At 39.9% G+C, this 21,097-nt stretch overlaps 1 long non-coding RNA gene across 2 annotated transcripts in view; it reads left to right on the top strand.

The window, feature by feature from the left end:
• Window positions 1–21,097, top strand: part of LOC144824381 (uncharacterized) — a 288,758-nt gene that overhangs the window by 246,240 nt on the left and 21,421 nt on the right. The window contains exon 4 of one of the 2 annotated variants that reach the window (XR_013608920.1): window positions 4,547–4,677. The exons of the other annotated variant lie outside the window; for it this stretch is intronic. This is a non-coding gene — a long non-coding RNA (uncharacterized LOC144824381). Of the gene's footprint in view, window positions 1–4,546; window positions 4,678–21,097 lie in introns of those variants that run through there. 2 annotated transcript variants of the gene reach the window in all.

The raw sequence follows: 21,097 nt of genomic DNA, 5'->3' as shown, positions 1-21,097 counted from the left end.
CAGGACCCTAGGACAAGAAAAAAGACTGTACTGCTGAGACACAGTCATGAGTGCTTCAACATCCTGCACATGCTACGTAAGATCTTCCGGTGGATCCCCACCGAGACCAGGAAGACGGTCACCCAGGCCCTCGTCACGAGCCGACTGGACTACGGCAATTCCCTCTACGCCGGAACCACCGCCAAACTCCAGAAGAAACTCCAGCGGATCCAGAACGCCTCAGCAAGACTCATCCTCGACATCCCCCGACACAGCCACATCTCCGGACACCTGAGAGACCTGCACTGGCTCCCGATCAACAAGAGAATCACCTTCCGTCTCCTCACCCACGCACACAAAGCCCTACATAACCAGGGCCCGAGATACCTCAACAGCCGCCTCAACTTCTACACTCCCACACGCCAGCTTCGATCGACCAGCCACGCCCTCGCCGCCGTCCCCCGCATCCGAAGAGCCACCACAGGAGGAAGGTCCTTCTCCTATCTGGCCACCAAGACTTGGAACTCCCTCCCGACCCACCTCCGCCTGACCCAGGACCACCTAGCCTTCAAGAAGCAGCTCAAGACCTGGCTGTTCGAGCAGTAGTGGACCCCCCCCTTCCCCAAGCGCCTTGAGACCCTCTGGGTGAGTAGCGCGCTATATAAATGCTTGATTTGATTTGATTTGATTTGAGTGAGGATGAAGAGCGCAAGCAAGCAGCAAGGATAATGTTCACCAGAAAACAAGGTCCAGGTACTATGGGGAAGGACAATACCATCCAAGTCCAATTATGTGGACCAGCATATGGATCCAAGGGGTCTAAGAATATTCACAACACCAACTTATGAGAACCAAACCCCAAAATGTTGGAAGAGTGGTCGACAAATTCCGCCCAGAGCTCAAGAAGAATGCTAGAAATTCTTATAAAATATGCCTGGCTGGATTGTGAATAGATTTTGGAGGAAATAAAAGAATTAATGGAAGACCTGAAGAAAAATATGGACAAGGAAAGTTTGGAAAAAGCACTGATCAGCATCAAAGAGAACCTAGTCAAACACGAGGTTGACATCAAAGCAAGAAAAGAGAGAAAGCTTAACCGTGATTATATTGACTACGATACTGGCCTTATTCTTACTTTTAGTCACAAGTATGATCACTTATACAAGCAAGGTAATTCTGAGTCTGAGAATGCAAACACCCCGAAGACAACGCCGGAGAGCAAAGGGATCACCACAAGTGACAGCGAATCAGATGTTTCAACACGTAGCATGACCCCTGCAGGACAAAACAAAAGACAACTGACTTTTTTAGACGAATAACGGACATGGCAACGGGGCCGTCAAACTACGAGGGAAACATCAACCCCAAAGGCAAGAGGACAAAGGGGACAGCACAAATCAGACAGATGTGGCAGAAGAGGCAGGGGACGTGGCGCAATGGGAAGCAGCATATCACGCGCCAGAAACGCCTACTAATGGATGAAAAATGGTAAATAGAACTATTGTGAACTTGTCCAAAAGATCTATGAACATCACCGAGAAAAGAACACTGTGCCTTGGGTTATCATTCTGCCCGTCCAAACCCTCTATTTATTCTAATGACAGGATTGACCTCTTCAAATATGTCCGCAAATTGAAATTGAAGAAATGGCCTAAGCTTAAGGGTAGTAGGGTTGACTATGCCATTGAGCCAGAGGGTACCAGTAATAATGATTATGGTTTCAACTTAAGAGATGTGGAGGTACTTGACACTATGGTAGAACAAGGCCTAAATGAGGAAGGGGTATCACAAAACAACACTCCTACACAGCTATCAATTGAATTAGACATTACAACGGATATGTCTGCTGACACCAACTTTAAACCGAAATCATGTTTCATTCCAGTACTACCCCACGACAGCATAGACATATTTCACAAGTGTGTGAGCAAAGCCTTTAACGAAGCCAGGCACAGCAGGAAGAAACATGGAAAGCGAGCAGAGTCCAAGCTCACTTTCAAACAAAGACTAGCTCTGAAATCATTGATGGAGGATGATAGCATTATCATCCAGCCTGCTAACAAAGGGGGTAACATTGTTATCCTAGATCGCGACCAATATCTCACGGAAGCGGACAGGCAACTCGCAGATAGGACATTCTAAGGAGAAGTGAGTTTTGATCTTTACAACAACAGCTTTACTAACATCTGGGAACTACTGACACAATGGAAGGATAACGGGATACTGACGTGGGAGAAATACGGATATCTCAAATAAGATTATCCGGTCCTCCCAGTTCTCTATCTCTTCCTTAATATACACAAGGACCCCATTAGACCACCAGGGAGGCCTATAGTATCAACTAGGGGGAGTGTGGCTGAAAATGTCTCGAAATATTTAGACCACTACCTGAGGGAATATGTGACCACCTTGGACAGTTACATCAAAGATACCAAGGATTTCCTTAAGAAAATAGAGAGTCTGGAGTGGGACACTGACAGGATGTTCATCACTCTTGATGTACATAGCCTGTACACTATCATTAACCACAAACAAGGTCTGGGTGCCTGTAGACACTACCTTGAGACCAGATCGATCAGGTTCTGTGAGCACACTGAGATGCTTCTCACGATGACAGAGTACTTTTTAACAAATAATATTTTTTTGTTTAACGGGGCACTGTTTAGACAGGTGAACGGTACTGCGATGGGATCGTGTTTTGCTCCCAGTTTTGCCAATTTGTTCATGGGGAACTGGGAGGAAAACATTCGGTCCCATCCAGCCTTACAGCAGGACTTTAAACTTGTGTCGATGTGGCTTCGCTACATCGATGACCTTTTTATCATATGTAAGGGATCAGAGACGGAAGCTCATGAGTTTATAAGAAAACTCAATGACAACAACTATAATATCAAGTTGAGTGAGACCATCAGTAGGACACAAGTAGAATACATTGATGTCAAACTCGAAGTGATTGAGAATAAAGTCCACACCTCTCTGTACCGGAAGAACAGAGCAGGGAACAGTGTCCTGCATGCCCTCAGCAGCCATCCTGATACCTTAAGTGGAGTATCCCCTATGGGGAGCTGCTGAGGGCAAAGAGGAACTGTAACACTGAGGAAGCTTACACGTTGGAGAGTAAGAACATCACTGAGAGATTTAGGGAAAGAGGCTACCCAAACTGGGTACTTAAGAAAGCACTGTCTAGAGAAGCAGAGATAGAGAGGGCCCAGACCATCTCAGACAAACATCCCACCATGAGCGAATGGGAAGACACCACCACAATGATAATGACATATGGTTCTGACTCTAAGACCATAAAACGGATGATTACTAAGAACTGGAGCATTCTGAAAAGTGACACCCTCATAGGTGGAAGTATTCCTGAAAGACCGAGTATTACATAGGGAAGGGGAAGGAACATCAGGGACATGTTAGTCCACAGTGACATCACCACTTACACCCCCAGCAACATACAGGGCCTAGAAGGTTTTTATCTGTGCGGCCACTGCAAGGCGTGCAGCATCAGTACATCAGAGAAGAAGGTTGCGCATAATGGTCTGAGTAAGAACATCACCCAATTCTTAACATGCAGCACCATGTACGTGATATATGCCATAGAATGCACCTGCAAGCTATGGTATATAGAGAGTACCACGTGCATGGCTAAAAAGCGCATTCTAGAACACTGTAGAGCCATCACTAATTTTGATCCAAAATATCCCATAGCACAACATTTTAGGGTTAAACACTAGAGAGCCTACCCCGCCACGCTAGGGCATCGGAGTTGCTTCTTTCCCTTCATTGGCTTCCTGTTAGGAAGCGGATTACATTTAAGGCCCTTACATTGGCCCATAAGGCACTCCACTCGGTAGGTGCCCACTACATTCAGAAACGGCTTCTTTTCTATAAGCCTACTCGATCTCTTAGATCTGAATTTCTTGGCCTGGCAACTGTTCCACCCATTTGTAAAGTCAGGATAGGTGGCCGTTCTTTTAAACATCTTGCCCCTAAACTGTGGAACTCACTTCCCGTTGATCTGCGCCGCATTTCTAATTTGCTGGCCTTTAGAAAAGCCCTGAAAACATGGCTCTATAATCAATAATTTGTACTTCCCCTGTCTCCTCACTTTTCTTCTTCTTTTTTTCAGCCATGGGTCAGAAAGCGCCGGGACACTCCTTTGGAGTAGCCGTGCGCTATATAAGACACCCATTAACATTAACATTAACATTAACATTAACAGAGCTACGGTTTAACCTCCTAGAACAAGTAGAGAGGAATCCTAGAAGTGGCAACAGGGCTCTTAAGCTCAGACAAACGGAATCTAAATTGATCAGAGATTTCCAAACGAAGACCCGGGGGGAGGGTTTAAACAGGAGGAAAAATTACCTGTACACTTGAAAGAATGACTTGTTATGACAGATTAACCCCACCCCCCCTTGTCTCATATTTTTGCAGTGAATGTTAGTACTCGGTCCTCCATGTCTGTGCAGTATTCGTGTTTTTGTAATGCCAATTTGGAGTATGCATTAACAGCAGGGGTGAATCACTGTTTATTAATTATGGTTTTTATTCCTTTTGATTTCAGGAAGAAAGGAAGAGACCCCTCTCACCAGAATTCACCTGCACGGGCTGCCTACTCTTTCTCTCTTCACCTTCTTAATGAGCACGGGATTCTGGGGACACTATGACAAACTGACAAGAAATCATGGCAGGGCCATCCTTTTGGTAATATCAGTGGGGCAAGGGTTAATGTTATGCTCTTTTGCTTCGGGGTACTTGCCAACATGGTCGTTATTATTATATATACCATTCACAGTGTTTTATCATCATCTGACCACGTGGTCAGTTTACTCCTTGGCCCTTGGGCATTTGTCGATAGGGCTGGTACGGCCTTTTATTTGTCTACCAGTACAATGCGGTCATGGGAGTAATTGTACGTAGGTGGAACACATCACTCCTAGTGTACACACGGGATGACATTTCATGTGCAGCATTATCCGTATCTCAGTGATGGCTGCTGAGTCGGGTCACCTTTTACCTGGAATGTGATCCATCCACTGTTTACATAGAGCGGGTGGGGAAAACCTTTTCCAGCGCTATGACAACAGTTTAAAAGGTCCCAGACTTGCGCAGTGCGCACAAGCAGTAAATTGTATGACACACCTTTATTGGTCTCCAGCATAACACTAGCTTGAGTTAGAAAGGTGGCGAGGTCTCTTACTCAGGCTCAAAGCAACAGACTTTACTACAAAAGCTCATTCCAGTAGCGGCGATGACTAGTTTCAGAATGCCGAGCACGTATGCATTTATTTAGACATTGTCGGCGTCTACTACTATTTATTTATTTATTTTCACACGCGTGTTTTACCGACATTGGGGATACAGGAGGAGTCTCCCTAAAGAACGGAAATTTATTGAAATGTCAAGCTTTATTATTCAACACAGGATGCTATGTTGTCTATGACTTCTGCTACACTTAGCAATGGCCGGTCGGTAACACTGCAGCCGTTTTCTATGTTGGTGACATGCAGTGGTATTTATGTTTGTCAGGATGGTGTTGTTATACACGTGATCAAGCCTTTTGGTGAAACCAATTGTGTGCATTAAACAGCAGTTGAACCACTATTCTGCTGGTTTTGTGATTCCTGGGAGCTTGCGTGTTTTTTAAAGTCTTTGTACGTATTATTATTAATAGTAGGTTTTAGGGAAAATACAGTTAGAAAGTAGCATTTAAAAAACCTTTGAAATTCACTGAAAAAACCATAGGTTTCAGGCACGTTATAGTTAGAAATTAATATTTAAAAAACCTTTGAAATTCACTGAAAAAACTATAGGTTTCAGGGACGTTATAGTTAGTTGGACATTTCACTCATACAAAACCATAGAAATTCCACCATTATAGTTAGTTCAGCTAACTATAACTCGCGCCCCTGCAATGCACTGCTGGTGATGTCACATATTACATCATTCATGACATGGTCAGTGATATCACTGATGACATCATCCATGTGACAATCTCATGCACCTCCTCACACACTAATATAACCATTGAAACACTCACTGTAAAATACAGACTACCATTTTCGATACCATTGACACACTAATACCAGTTACTATATACCCACTCAGTGATTCCTAGGTCTACACACACATCTACCCGTTCATCCATACAATCACTCATACATGCAGTCACTGATCAATAGAACACTATCAAATGCACTCATACACCTACATAGACATTGACACACCAGCACTCATCCTAGTCACTCATGCAAAGAATCAATCACAGTTCCATTTACTCACCTACAGAGTTATACACACACCACCTGATTTATTCATACAAATAGTAACGCACACTTAGTCTCTTATATAATCACTAATGCAAGTATACACTCATACATACAGCCAGTCTCACAATCACTAACTCTTACGTATAGTTATTTCTTTACACCAACTCTCACATACACTATCTTTTATATATGTACTTAGCTGGACATGTGCACTGAGACATCTATTCACTCACCAAGACGCCCATACACACACTTACACACCCATACAACTGTTTCCACATGCACTCTTAAACTCATACACCGTGTCAATCAATCACTTACACATCTATGCACAGAGTCACACACCCCCCACCCAACCACACACACACTCAGTCTCCTATACAAAAATATGCAGGCAACATATCAATAACCCATATAGATATTCATGTAGCTACTGACTAACTGATGCAGCAGCTTACACAACAATAGAGAGAGTGATACAGACATTCACACACTTTAGTCACTAACCCATGTATTCACTAGGATACATTTAAAGATTCACTTAAACAGTCAGTCACACACCTACTAAATCCTCCATCCAAAAATGTATGCATCCATTCATTCTTCAATACAGCTTGGTGTATATATATATATATATATTTATATTTATATATATATATATATATATATTCACTGAAAAAAACCATAGGTTATAGACCATATATAGTTGGGAATTAGCATTTACAAAACCTTGAAAATTCACTGAAAAAAACATAGGTTATAGACCATATATAGTTAGGAATTAGCATTTACAAAACCTTATTTTACTCACACAAAACCATTGAAATTCGCATATATAGTTAGTTGCACTAACTATATATCGCGCACCCGCAATCCACTGCTGATCATGTCACATATTACATAATTCATGAAATGGTCAGTGACATCACTGATGACATCACTGATGACATCTCAAATGACATCACTGATGACATCACTGATGACATCTCAAATGACATCACTGATGACATCACTGGTGACATCTCAAATGACATCACTGATGACATCACTGATGACATCACTGATGACATCTCAAATGACATCACTGATGACATCACTGATGACATCTCATTTGACATTACTGATCACATCACTGATGACATCATTCATGTGATAATACGATGAACCTCTTCAGACTCTAATATAACCTTAGATACACTCAGTGTAAACAGACACTCACAGACTGTCACTCATCCATGGAGTTACTCACACACCTAGTCAGTCATGCAAAGAATCAGTCACACCTCCATTTCCTCAACTATACAGTTATACACACCTTACTTATTCAAACATATACTAACACATATTTACTCTCTTATACAATCCCTGATACAAGTTCACAATGATCCATACAGCCACTCACACATTCACTGGCTCTTATGCACAGTTATTTATATATGTCAACTCTCACATGTACTGTGTTTTACATATGTACTTACTTTGATATGTAGCACTGAGATATCCATTCACTCACCAATACACTCATGCACACAGTCAACCGCCCATACAGCTGTTTCCACATGCACTTTTGAACCCATACATCTAGTGAATCAACTGCTCACACATCTATGCACAGAGTCATACACCTCCCAGACACCCACACACACACTCAGTCTCCCATACAAATACTTGGGCAACCAATCAATAACCCATATAGTTACTCATATAGCTACTGATCAACACATGCAGCAGTTTACAGAACAACAGACATAATGATGCACAAATTAAGACAGTTTAGTCACTAACCCATGCACTCAGTGAGACACATTTAATCACTCACTCATACAGTCAGTCATGCACCTACTAAATCCTTCATCCAGACACTTATACATCCACTCATTCTTCAATATGTAAGACATATTTTAACTTTACAGAAACATACAGTCACTGGATGTTGTCATCAGTGATGTCATCAGTGATGTCATTTGAGATGTCATCAGTGATGTCATCAGTGATGTCACTGACCATGTCATGAATGAAGTAATATGTGACATGATCAGCAGTGGATTGCGGGTGCGCGATATATAGTTAGTGCAACTAACTATATATGCGAATCTCAATGGTTTTGTGTGAATAAAAAATGGTTTTGTAAATGCTAATTCCTAACTATATATGGTCTATAACCTATGGTTTTTTCAGTGAATTTTCAAGGTTTTGTAAATGCTAATTCCTAACTATATATGGTCTATAACCTATGGTTTTTTCAGTGAATTTCAATGGTTTTTTAATAGCAAATATCAAAAGCTGTAAAATGTATTCTTCTTTTAAAGGAAAAATATATTTTATATGTATTTAATATAATTTTTTTATGTATATAAATTTTTTGAGGGAACGAATTTATCAACTATCATGCTGAAGAAGAGTGTGGGGAAAAAAACAAAGAGGAGGACTAAGAGGAAAGAACAATCAGTTCAAAAATACAATTGCTTTAAAGCATGAAGTGCTTTTCCACACATTTACATTTAAATAACCCATATTAGAACATACAAAATATCTACAGAGGAGACGGTGTACATTGAATTTTAGACTCTTCATTGGTACCTACATGTTGGTACTTACATCACCCACACAACACAACAGCTCTATTCAGAGCTACCCTACCTCAAAGCACTCTAAAATATTATTTTAATATTTCCCTTGGTTTTTCCCTTGTTACGCTTTCCGAAACGCTACCCGGTGCGCGGACCGGGCGCTAACTGCGCGAAAATTTGAAAAAAAAAGTTTTTGTTTTTTTACATATATGGGCCTCCTCAGCCACCCTCAGAAAACCTAGGGGGTCAGGATATGTCTCCCGTGCCTCCTTATACCCATTCCCAACATTGTTTATCCTCCATCTTGTGACTAAATTCGTCCGAAACACAAGATGGCGGACTCCCGTTACGCTACCGGTGAGCTACCCGGTTCGCGTACCGGGTAGCGCTTCCACCGCGAAAAATCGAAAAAAAATGTCTTTTATTTTTTTGCCCCGCGGGGCCCTTTAATAGCCCCCACATCAATCCTAGGGGGTCAGGAGGGGTCTACCTTGCCCCCTTTCATTCATTTCCCCCTTCGTTTATTTCCACCTCTTGTCTCTCGATCCTACCGAGAGACAAGATGGCGGCCGCTCCGGACTGTTTAGAATGTTGACAGTCACCGGAGAGCCAATCCGCTTCTCCTCGCGAAGTTCCGTTACGCGTCTGGTACGCGAACCGGGGCGCTAACCGGGACCCTGTCACAGATATATATATTTTTTTGAACGTTAATTTCTCAAAATCCACTGGAGCACATATCTTGAGACCTAGCAAAGGCACATCGGGCAAACAGTCTCTACAATTTTGCCAAGTTTCATAGAAATCCATTCAGCCGTTCGAGCTAAAAGTGAGTCCAACCGCCCTATGGAAAACTCAATGTTAAAAACACGTTTTGGGACCCCCCTTTTTTCTCGGCCCCCGCTTGACGAAACCCCCTCAAACTTTCCGGGGACGCTCAGAAATAAAATGTGCCATTTTCCTGAAAATTTCAGCCAATTCCGTCCATCAACGCCAAAGTTATTCAACATAGGATTTTCAGAAATCCCTAATCAAAAAAATCCTAACTATATATACCTACTGGCGACCGCCAGTAGGTAATATATATATATATACATATATATATATATATATATATATATATATATATATATATATATATATATATGTATATATATATATAACATTTCTATGGCAAAATGAAACCCCTCATTTTGTTCCTTTTCAAATTAAATGTATTAAGTGTTACCACTTTATTCCAATCAAGATGACTTCAGGTGTGCCATACTTTTGTCATAAGTAAGACTGTTAGCGTTCTAGTTGTTCTTTAGAACACTCTGGGACATTCTGTCATTGGGCTATAGTTGGGCTACATCTGGCTGATATTTGGGCTACATTTGGGCTCTTTTGTCTCTGGTGGCCATCTTGGGAGACTGCATATCAGAATTTTTTTAATGAAATATAAGAGGATTTGAGAAGTCACTCAAAATGTGCCCTAATTTTTCTTTCTTCAGCACTAATCATAATTTCTATGGCAAAATGAACCCCCTCATTTTGTTCCTTTGCAAATTAAATGTTTTAAGTGTTAACACTTTATTCCAATCAAGATGACTTCAGGTGTGACATACTTTTGTCATAAGTAAGACTGTTAGCGCTCTAGTTGTTCTTTAGAACACTCTGGGACATTCTGTCACTGGGCTATAGTTGGGCTACATCTGGCTGATATTTCGCTACATTTGTTTTTTTTTTGTCTCTGGTGGCCATCTTTGGGCTACATTGGGCTACATTTGGGCTCTAACATATATATAGCCCAATGTAGCCCAATATATATTTTTCAAAGTTAATTTTCGTAAAAACCACTGGAGCATATATCTTGAGACATAGCAAAGGCACATCGGGCTACCAGTCCCTACAGTTTTGCCAAGTTTTGTGGAAATCCATTCAGCCATTCGAGCTAAAAGTGAGTCCAACCGCCCTACGGAAAACTCAATGTTAAAAACACGTTTTGGGACCCCCCTTTTATCTCGGCCCCCGCTTGACGAAACCCCCCCCCCCCCAAACTTTCAGAAACAAAATGTGCCATTTTCCTGAAAATTTCAGCCAATTCCGTCCATCAACGCCAAAGTTATTCAACATAGAATTTTCAGAAATCCCTATTCAAAAAAATCCTAACTATATATACCTACTGGCGACCGCCAGTAGGTAATATATATATATATATATATATATATATATATATATATATATATATATATATATATATTTATGTATATATATATATATTCACTGATAAAACCATAGGTTTCAGGAGTTATATAGTTAGGAATTCGTTTTTAAAAAACCTTTGAAATTCACTCAAAAAACTATAAGTTTTAGTAGTGTTATAGTTAGCTGGACATTTTACTCATACAAAACCAATGAAATTGCTCATATATAGTTAGTTGTACTAACTATATTTCGCGCACCCGCAATCCACTGCTGATGATGTCACATATTAGATCATTCATGACATGGTCAGTGACATCACTGATGACATCTCAAATGACATCACTGATTACATCACTGATGACATCTTCCAGTGAATGTGGTTTGCTTCGTTATTTAAATATGCATTATATATATAGCAATTTACATTGAAGAATGAGTGGATATATATAAATAAATATTTGGATGGAGGATTTAGTAGCAGTGTAATTGACTGATTACTTGACCAATTTATAATGTCTCACTAAATATAGTTGATAGTGACTAAACTGTGTGAATATCTGTATCACTTTGTCAGTTGTTGTGTAAACTGATTCTACAGTTGGTTACTAGCTATGTGAAAGTCTATATTAGTTATTGATTAGTTAACTGAGTATTTGTATGGGAGTGTGAAAGTGTGTGTGGTTCGGTGGAGGGTGTGTGACTGTCCAAAGATGTGTGAATAGTTGATTCAGTAGATATATGAAGTTAAAACTACATGTACTAACAGTTTGGGTGAGGGAATCTCTTTATGGGTGTGGCGATGAGCAAATATATTTCTCAAAGGTACAGGTCCAACAAACTAGAAAAATAAAAGGCAGTGTATGTGTCAGTTGTTGTATATAAATAAGTATACATAAGACACAATGATTGTGTGAGTGACTGTATGGATAACTGTATGCTTGTAATAATGATTTTATAATTCACTAAGTATGACTTACTATCTAAATGAATAGAAGAAGTGGTGTTTGTATAAGTGTTTTTCTAAGTAAATATGTAAGTATGATCCATTGTTTGCATAAGTGAGTAGGATGACTTCATATGTGAATAGGATGCGTGCTGTTGTTTAATGTCGCTATAGATGTATAAGTAGTTTTTGATAGTGTTCTATTGTTCATTGACAGCATGTATGAGTGAATCCATAGGTAAGTGATTAGATGTGTGTATACATCTATGAATCACTGAGTGGATTTTTAGATACTTGTATTGCTGTGACAATGGATTTAAATATGATACTCTGTATTTTACAAACAGTGATGAAAAATTGTAATAGTGTATAAAAAGGTGTATGTGATTGTCACGTGGATGATGTCATCAGTGATGTCATCAGTGATGTCATTTGAGATGTCATCAGTGATGTCACTGACCATGTCATGAATGATCTAATATGTGACATCATCAGCAGTGGATTGCGGGTGCGCGAAATATAGTTAGTACAACTAACTATATAGGAGCAATTTCATTGGTTTTGTGTGAGTAAAATGTCCAGCTAACTATAACACCACTAAAACTTATAGTTTTTTGAGTGAATTTCAAAGGTTTTTTAAAAACTAATTCCTAACTATATAACTCCTGAAACCTATGGTTTTTTCAGTGAATTTCAAAGGTTTTTTTAAATGCTAATTCCTAACTATATAAGGCCTGAAACCTATGGTTTTTTCAGTGAATTTCAAAGGTTTTTTAAATGCTGCTTCCTAACTATATAAGGCCTCAAACCTATGGTTTTTTCAGTGAATTTCAAAGGTTTTTTAAATGCTAATTCCTAACTATATAAGGCCTGAAACCTATGTTTTTTTCAGTGAATTTCAAAGGTTTTTTAAATGCTAATTCCTAACTATATAAGGCCTGAAACCTATGGTTTTTTCAGTGTTTTAAAAAAAAAATTGATTGGTTAACTGGCTTATTAAGTGTATCTTAGTGAATACATATATTAGCGAGTAATGTTTAAATATTTAAATATATGCATGAGTGATGTAATATGTGACGTCATCAGCAGTGCATTGCAGACGTGCAAGTTATAGTGAGTCCAACTAACTATAACGTGGGAATTTCAATGGTTTTATGCGAGTAAAATTTCCAGCTAACTATAACTGGTGTGTAACCTATGGTTTTTTCAGTGAATATATATATATATAAAATTTCTATGGCAAAATGAAACCCCTCATTTTGGGAGACTGCATATCAGAATTTTTTTAATGAAATATAAGAGGATTTGAGAAGTCACTCAAAATGTGCCCTAAGTTTTCTTTCTTCAGCACCAATCATAATTTCTATGGCAAAATGAACCCCCTCATTTTGTTCCTTTGCAAATTAAATGTTTTAAGTGTTACCACTTTATTCCAATCAAGATGACTTCAGGTGTGCCATACTTTTGTCATAAGTAAGACTGTTAGCGCTCTAGTTGTTCTTTAGAAAACTCTGGGACATTCTGTCATTGGGCTATAGTTGGGCTACATCTGGCTGATATTTGGGCTACATTTGTTTTTTTTTGTCTCTGGTGGCCATCATTGGGCTACATTGGGCTACATTTGGGCTCTAACATATATATAGCCCAATGTAGCCCAATATATATTTTTTCAAAGTTAATTTTCGTAAAAACCACTGGAGCACATATCTTGAGACACAGCAAAGGCACATTGGGCTACCAGTCTCTACAATTTTTTTTGGGTGGAAAACCATTCAGCCGTTCGGGCTAAAATTTAGTCCAACCGCCCTATGGACATTAACATGGGGAAAACACATTTTGGGACCCCCTTTTATCTCGGCCCCCGCTTGACGAATCCCCCCCAAACTTTCAGGGAAGGAGCGGAGCGCCGCGAGGCAAAGTTAAGGAAAATTTCAGGAAGATTCCTCAACCGGCGCCAAAGTTATTCCCAATAGAATGTTGCGATTTTCCTATGGAAAACAATCCTAACTATATATACCTACTGGCTATCGCCAGTAGGTAATATATATATATATATATATATATATATATATATATATATATATATATATATATATATATATATATATTTATATATACATATACATACACACACATATATATATATATATATATATATATATATATATAATACATATTTAAATTTTATAGAAAACCACATTCACTGGATGATATCATTCGAGATGTCATCATTGATGTCATCAGTGATGTCACTGACCATGTTATGAATGATGTAATATGTGATGTCATCAGCAGTGCATTGCGGGGGCGCGAGTTATAGTTAGCTGAACTAACTATAATGGTGGAATTTCTATGTTTTTTATGAGTGAAATGTCCAACTAACTATAACGTCCCTGAAACCCATGCTTTTTTCAGTATATATATATATTCACAGAAAAAACCATAGGTTATAGACCATATATAGTTAGGAATTAGCATTTACAAAACCTTGAAAATTCACTGAAAAAACCATAGGTTATAGACCATATATAGTTAGGAATTAGCATTTAGAAAACCTTATTTTACTCACACAAAACCATTGAAATTCCATATATAGTTAGTTGCACTAACTATATATCGCGCACCCGCAATCCACTGCTGATGATGTCACATATTACATCATTCATGACATGGTCAGTGACATCACTGATGACATCACTGATGACATCTCACATGATTTCACTGATGACATCACTGATGACATCTCATTTGACATTATTCTTGTGCTAATACGATAAACCTCTTCAGACTCTAATATAACCTTAGATACACTCAGTGTATACAGAAACTCACACACTGTCACTCATCCATGGAGTTACTCACACACCTAGTCAGTCATGCAAAGAAACAATCTCACCTCCATTTCCTCAACTATACAGTTATACACACCTTACTTATTCAAGCATATACTAACACATATTTACTCTCTTATACAATCCCTGATACAAGTTCACAATGATCCATACAGCTACTCACACATTCAGTGGCTCTCATGCACAGTTATTTATATATGCCAACTCTCACATGTACTGTGTTTTACATATGTACTTACATTGACATGTAGCACTGAGATATCCATTCACTCACCAATGCACTCATGCACACAGTCAACCACCCATACAGCTGTTTCCACATGCACTTTTGAACCTATACATCTAGTGAATCAACTGCTCACACATCTATGCACAGAGTCATACACCTCCCAGGCACCCACACACACACTCAGTCTCCCATACAAATACTTGAGCAACCAATCAATAACCCATATACTTACTCATATAGCTACTGATCAACACATGCAGCAGTTTACAGAACAACAAACATAATGATGCACAAATTAAGACAGTTTAGTCACTAACCCGTGCACTCAGTGAGACACATTTAATCACTCACTCATACAGTCAGTCATGCACCTACTAAATCCTTCGTCCAGACACTTATACATCCACTCATTCTTCAATATTTAAGACATATTTAAACTTTACAGAAACAAAAAATCACTGGATGTTGTTATCAGTGATGTCATTTGAGATGTCATCAGTGATGTCATCAGTGATGTCACTGACCATGTCATGAATGATGTAATATGTGACATCATCAGCAGTGGATTGCGGGTGCGCGATATATAGTTAGTGCAACTAACTATATATGGAATTTCAATGGTTTTGTGTGAGTAAAATAAGGTTTTCTAAATGCTAATTCCTAACTATATATGGTCTATAACCTATGGTTTTTTCAGTGAATTTTCAAGGTTTTGTAAATGCTAATTCCTAACTATATATGGTCTATAACCTATGGTTTTTTCTGTGAATTTCATTGGTTTTTTAACAGCTAATATCTGTAGCTGTAAAATGTATTCTTCTTTAAATCCAAAAATATATTTTATATGTTTATGAATAATTTTTTTTAAAAATATTTTTTTTTCTTCGTTCCCGCTTCGCGAATCGGGAAGCTTCCCGTTAGCTGACCTTGATGCCGCGAAATAGACCGCGAGCCGGTAAACGTTTCTTTACCGCAAGTGCCGCGTTAGAAAACAACATCGTGACGCCTCCCGTCCGCATGACGTTTCACGTTGTCGCGTGATACGTCATATGACGTACAACGTTAGCGAACTGGTACGCGAAGCGAGTCGCAAAGCGCAGGTTTCTGGAAGCAAACCGGGAGGCCCTGCAAAGCGCTTAACGTAAACACAGCAAGTCATGTGACTTGGTAATAACACTTTTCATTGGTTCATTTCACTTTTGGTTTCCTAATGATGTAAGACTAGGTCATATAATCTAAAATGAACACTTTTGATTGGTTGAGAACTCTTGTTTTTCCCAAATGATGAAAATCCCTCCTTCTTTCCTCACTCTGACTTTCATCATTGTGAGAGAAAGACCCTTTGTGATCACTGAGCAATGGCTTCTTTAGTAGCTTCAGCTGGTGCTTCCCCACCACCTCCACCACATCCAAGGAAGAGTGGACCACCTGCTCAAGTTATAATTCAACAAGGAGAGGAAGAAGAGGAACAGGAGGACGAGCACGAAGAGAGGCAGTTTTTGCCTGAGCAGCCCAGGACGTCTCACCGGAAAGAAAACTTCATTTGGCAATTTTTTTAAATTCCCAAAGGTCAGAAAAAAGTAAATGCAAGATACGTAACTTGCCTTATATGTCAAGATAGACTGTCCAGAGGGACCGACAAAAAATACAGTTTCGGAAACTACACAATGCATCGCCATATGACTAGGTGGCTTCCTAACAACTACAGTGCTGCACAGTTTCGGAACGACCTAGATAATCTCCCTATTATGGCCAGAAGATCTGTTGTACCGGAAGTAACGGGACCAGAGGGCAGGGAGATGGTGCCAAATATACAAATGAGATTTGGTGATGTAAAACACATCTGCGTATTTTGCGATGGATTCATTTCCTACGGAGAAAAAAGCATCACTCTGATCAACAGAGCTATTGACTATCATATGCAAGTTTGTACGAAACGCCCAAAATAATAAATACTTCTTTTTTTTGTTTTGTTGCTCCTGTTGAGCCCTTTACAATGAATCGTTTTCATTGCCCCCTCCAAGAAAAACCCAAAAAAATATAAAACTGTTCAGAAAAATTCAAAAAAAGTTAAAAAATGTTCCGAAAAATAAAAAAAAAAGTTCTTTTCAGAACTACCTCCCCGTTATTAAAAAATTGGTACAATATTTGGAACTGTGCCAACCTCTATTTCTCTTAGTTCGCTTCCCAGTTCGCTCCCCGGTACGCGAACCGGAAGCGAACCAAAAACAGTAAGTATAAGGGAAGGAAACAGACACTTATGTTAAAAGAAAGACAGCTATAGGGGAGTAAACTAGAGATACTATTACCCGTAATCCACTGCTGATGATGTCACATATTACATCATTCATGACATGCTCAGTGACATCATCAGCAGAGGATTGCGGGTTTTTTGGCAACGTGCCTTATCCACGGTTTAATAACGCTGCCTTTTGCTTTATATAAGTTTTCAAATTGTATGAAATATATACCAATAGGTCGTTATGAACCTTTAGGTAGTGCTTTTCTTCATGAGGTCTGGTCGCTTCCATACACATACAGATGTTTCAAAGATGATCAAGAAGTTTATCTGAATGGAGAGGAATGCACTGAGACGCCAGATCATTCACTAATGTGTAGGCACATACAGTTACACGGTTCATGCAACAAACACCGACCAAATATGGCTTGCGTGTTGCAAGGCACGCCAGTTCCTGCTATCATCCCCACGTTCAAGTTGTTGGAAAATGGTAGTTATTTGATGCTCAATAATGAAGATTGTTCTGAGTTAATTAAAAGTATTCCTTTTATCGTAACAGTAAGTGAACGGGTTATTTGCTGCAGAAATGTTCTATTTCCTCCCACACATGAACATAGGGAGTTTTCAATCTGGCCACAAATACCAACCTTGGGACAGATTTCAACGGCATGGCAAGAATAAGAGCTCTTTTGTCTCAGAGAGAGGTGGCCTTGAGTTCGGCCCGTGAAACTTTCGTGCTTCACATAGCGAACACCCGTACAGAGGTGCACACACTTTTCAATTCAGATTTGCCTTTCAAATTCAGCAAGATGGTTCCAACTATCTTTAAAGCATCCTCCGCAAAGTCCCTGGCGCACTTTTTTAAAGTTGTTACCAGTGGTCTCGTGACTTCATTTGAGAAAATCTTTGGACTCATCCCTGCTTCCTTTCATTCTATTTTCTCCACTCTGGTTCGTGGATTGGCATTTTTACTTGCATTACCAGCGGACGCTCTTGTGCTTTTTTACATTTTTAAATATGGATGTCCCTCCTATGCAACCTCCCACCCTGCAGCTGCTGACACTGTTCCGCAATCGCATGCTAGAATATTATGGCACAATGCCGTTGGCGATATTAAGCACGGCATATGGATTATCTTTTCGATTCTCCTACTTCACCTGTGTCCAGCCTGTATTTCACTGCCTGACCTGTGATTTCGATTGGGCCATTGATTTGTGTCTCTGCGGACCGGTTTCTCCTGACGTCGACTTTAATCAGCTGATGACTCCTATCATTACTCACGAGTTGGTTTGTCCTGGCGAAAGGATTATGGCTGTGGCATTGATGCATGGACTACTTGGTCCCTGGAATTTACTGGCGGCAGCACAGTCTTTCTTGGAACAGAGCTTTCTTGAAAACCCACCGAGCTGTCCTCTGATGGTGATAGAGGATCCGGTGCTGGGAGAGCACGTATGTTCTTTTCCGCTTTTAAATTGGATGGCTGAACTGTTTTCGGATGAAGACGGTGACTTCCTATTGGAGGCTGTTGCAGCTTATTTTGCATACACAGTTATGTCATAGACCTTTTTCATGTTTGATATGCTGAGTACTAGCATTTCATTGACAATTCATTGACTTATTTGTCAAGTTTTTATTATTTACCTTGCCTATTGGCTTAAGACTCGATAAAGTACTTGGCTGTTTTATTTTTCTTTAGCATTAAATTTTCCTAGTTTTTAATGCTTTACCTTGCGGACCGTCCACATATAAACTTGCAATCTGCTCTCATGAGATGGCACTTCTATTATCTTATTCAGTTTGTTTCCGGATCATGGGGAGGTGTCATCTAGGTCCTGGATATCTTTACACCGTGTTAAGTTAGCATGGGCTCATTACCGGTTTAAACGCCATTTTTCCTTTTTTGCAACTTCTGCACACGACACTTAGTTGTTGCTTTAGCTTTCCACCTAGTAGTTCATCGTGGTTTACATGAGAATAATATGTTATTGCTCTACTATCTACTTTGCTTGTTAAACTATATCTGTACAGCGAGTGCTAAAGTTTCAAGAACAACACGATACAGAATTGTTATGAGGTCTGATCTCCACGACTTCATACTCATAACATAAGTGCAACTTCTGCCAATTCTGGGCATGAGGCGGGTTTTATATTGCTTTGCCGAACACACATACACAACAGTTGATGCGGCTCACATGAAGAGAGAGCTGGTGTATGCTGATGTGATTCCTTCAAATCTAAGACACTAAAGTATGGGCACGCCCTAAACCAACACAAAGAGACCTTCTTAGCAAATAATATAATATGTGTATTAGGGAGGGTGAGATATAAGCAGCCGCGGGCCGTGGAGGGAGTTACGGTGAGGCAGGGAGGCGGGGAGGGGGAGAAGCAGGGTGGAGCCCTCTCTACCTTGCCCCTCCCCCTCCCCGCCTCCCTGCCCCACCGTAACTCCCTCCACGGCCCGCGGCTGCTTATAAGTGTTGCTAACTCTTATTCATTTACAGCATGTTAACATACTATCACCATTCGCTTTTTATGTACTAGTAACTATGCTGGTAATTTTGCTACTGATAATATGTGTACTTGTATTATCTAAGATACTACGCCTGTGAAGACGGCATTAGTAAATAAACATTTCAAATACACATGTGTTCTTCTTAACTCCATGTTCTGGTTTCTAAGAAATATATAACGACCGACTGTTCATGAGTTCCACGTATCCTGAGGTACTATAAGTTCATATTCTGGATTGTCTAAACATTGAGAGTTTGTTATATCCAATGTGACACTGTACCTAGCTTGCTAAGGAGTTTTTGATTACTAACGTGAGTTTTGGGACACCCTAATTCGCCGAGGTTCCAATCCTCTGTCCACAGTTCTGTGTGAGAACAGAAACCCTGCGACAGGGGCACCCCCGACCCTTGCTGGAGCTTCATCACACTTGCGATACAACTCCAGCAATGCGCCACCTTTACGGCACAGATACATCACGCATCTGTGCTGTTTTTGCCCCATGATGCGCCGCATTGTAAATGCAGCACACCATAGGTGACGGAACAGCGGCACAGAATGACTAACACATCCCTGGTGATGCGCCAGTCATCATAAATGTATCCCTATGCTTCTTATCTTGTTAGAGATGAACCGCCATATGTATCATCAAAGTTTTTTGCATTTCCTAAATAGCGAACTTTAAGGAATAAATAGCGATTCTTTACCATTCCTAGTTTGCGATGAGCTATTTGCTAATTACAAATTACCCATTCATTTCCTTCATTTCCATAGGGCGGTTGGACTCACTTTTAGCTCGAACGGCTGAATGGATTTCCACGAAACTTGGCAAAATTGTAGGGACTGGTAGCCCGATGTGCCTTTGCTATGTCTCAAGATATATGCTCCAGTGGTTTTTACGAAAATTAACTTTGAAAAATATATATTGGGCTACATTGGCCTATATATATGTTGGAGCCCAAATGTAGCCCAATGTAGCCCAATGTAGCCCAAAGATGGCCGCCAGACACACAAAAAAACAAATGTAGCCCAAATATCAGCCAGATGTAGCCCAACTATAGCCCAGTGACAGAATGACCAATCAGCTTCGCAAACCTCCGTTACGCGAAGCGGAGCGCTGTTACAGATATATATCTTTTTTTGAACGTTAATTTCTTAAAATCCACTGGAGCACATATATTGAGACCTAGCAAAGGCACATCGGGCTACCAGTCCCTAATATTTTGCCAAGTTTCGTGCAAATCCATTCAGCCGTTCGATTATTATTATTATTTTTTTTTTTTGCCCAGCGGGGCCCTTTTAAAACCTCCACATCAAACCT

This window comes from Lissotriton helveticus, chromosome 3_1 (assembly GCF_964261635.1).
Source record: "Lissotriton helveticus chromosome 3_1, aLisHel1.1, whole genome shotgun sequence".
NCBI lineage: Eukaryota > Metazoa > Chordata > Amphibia > Caudata > Salamandridae > Lissotriton > Lissotriton helveticus.
This window is presented reverse-complemented; position numbering and strand designations above follow the sequence as displayed.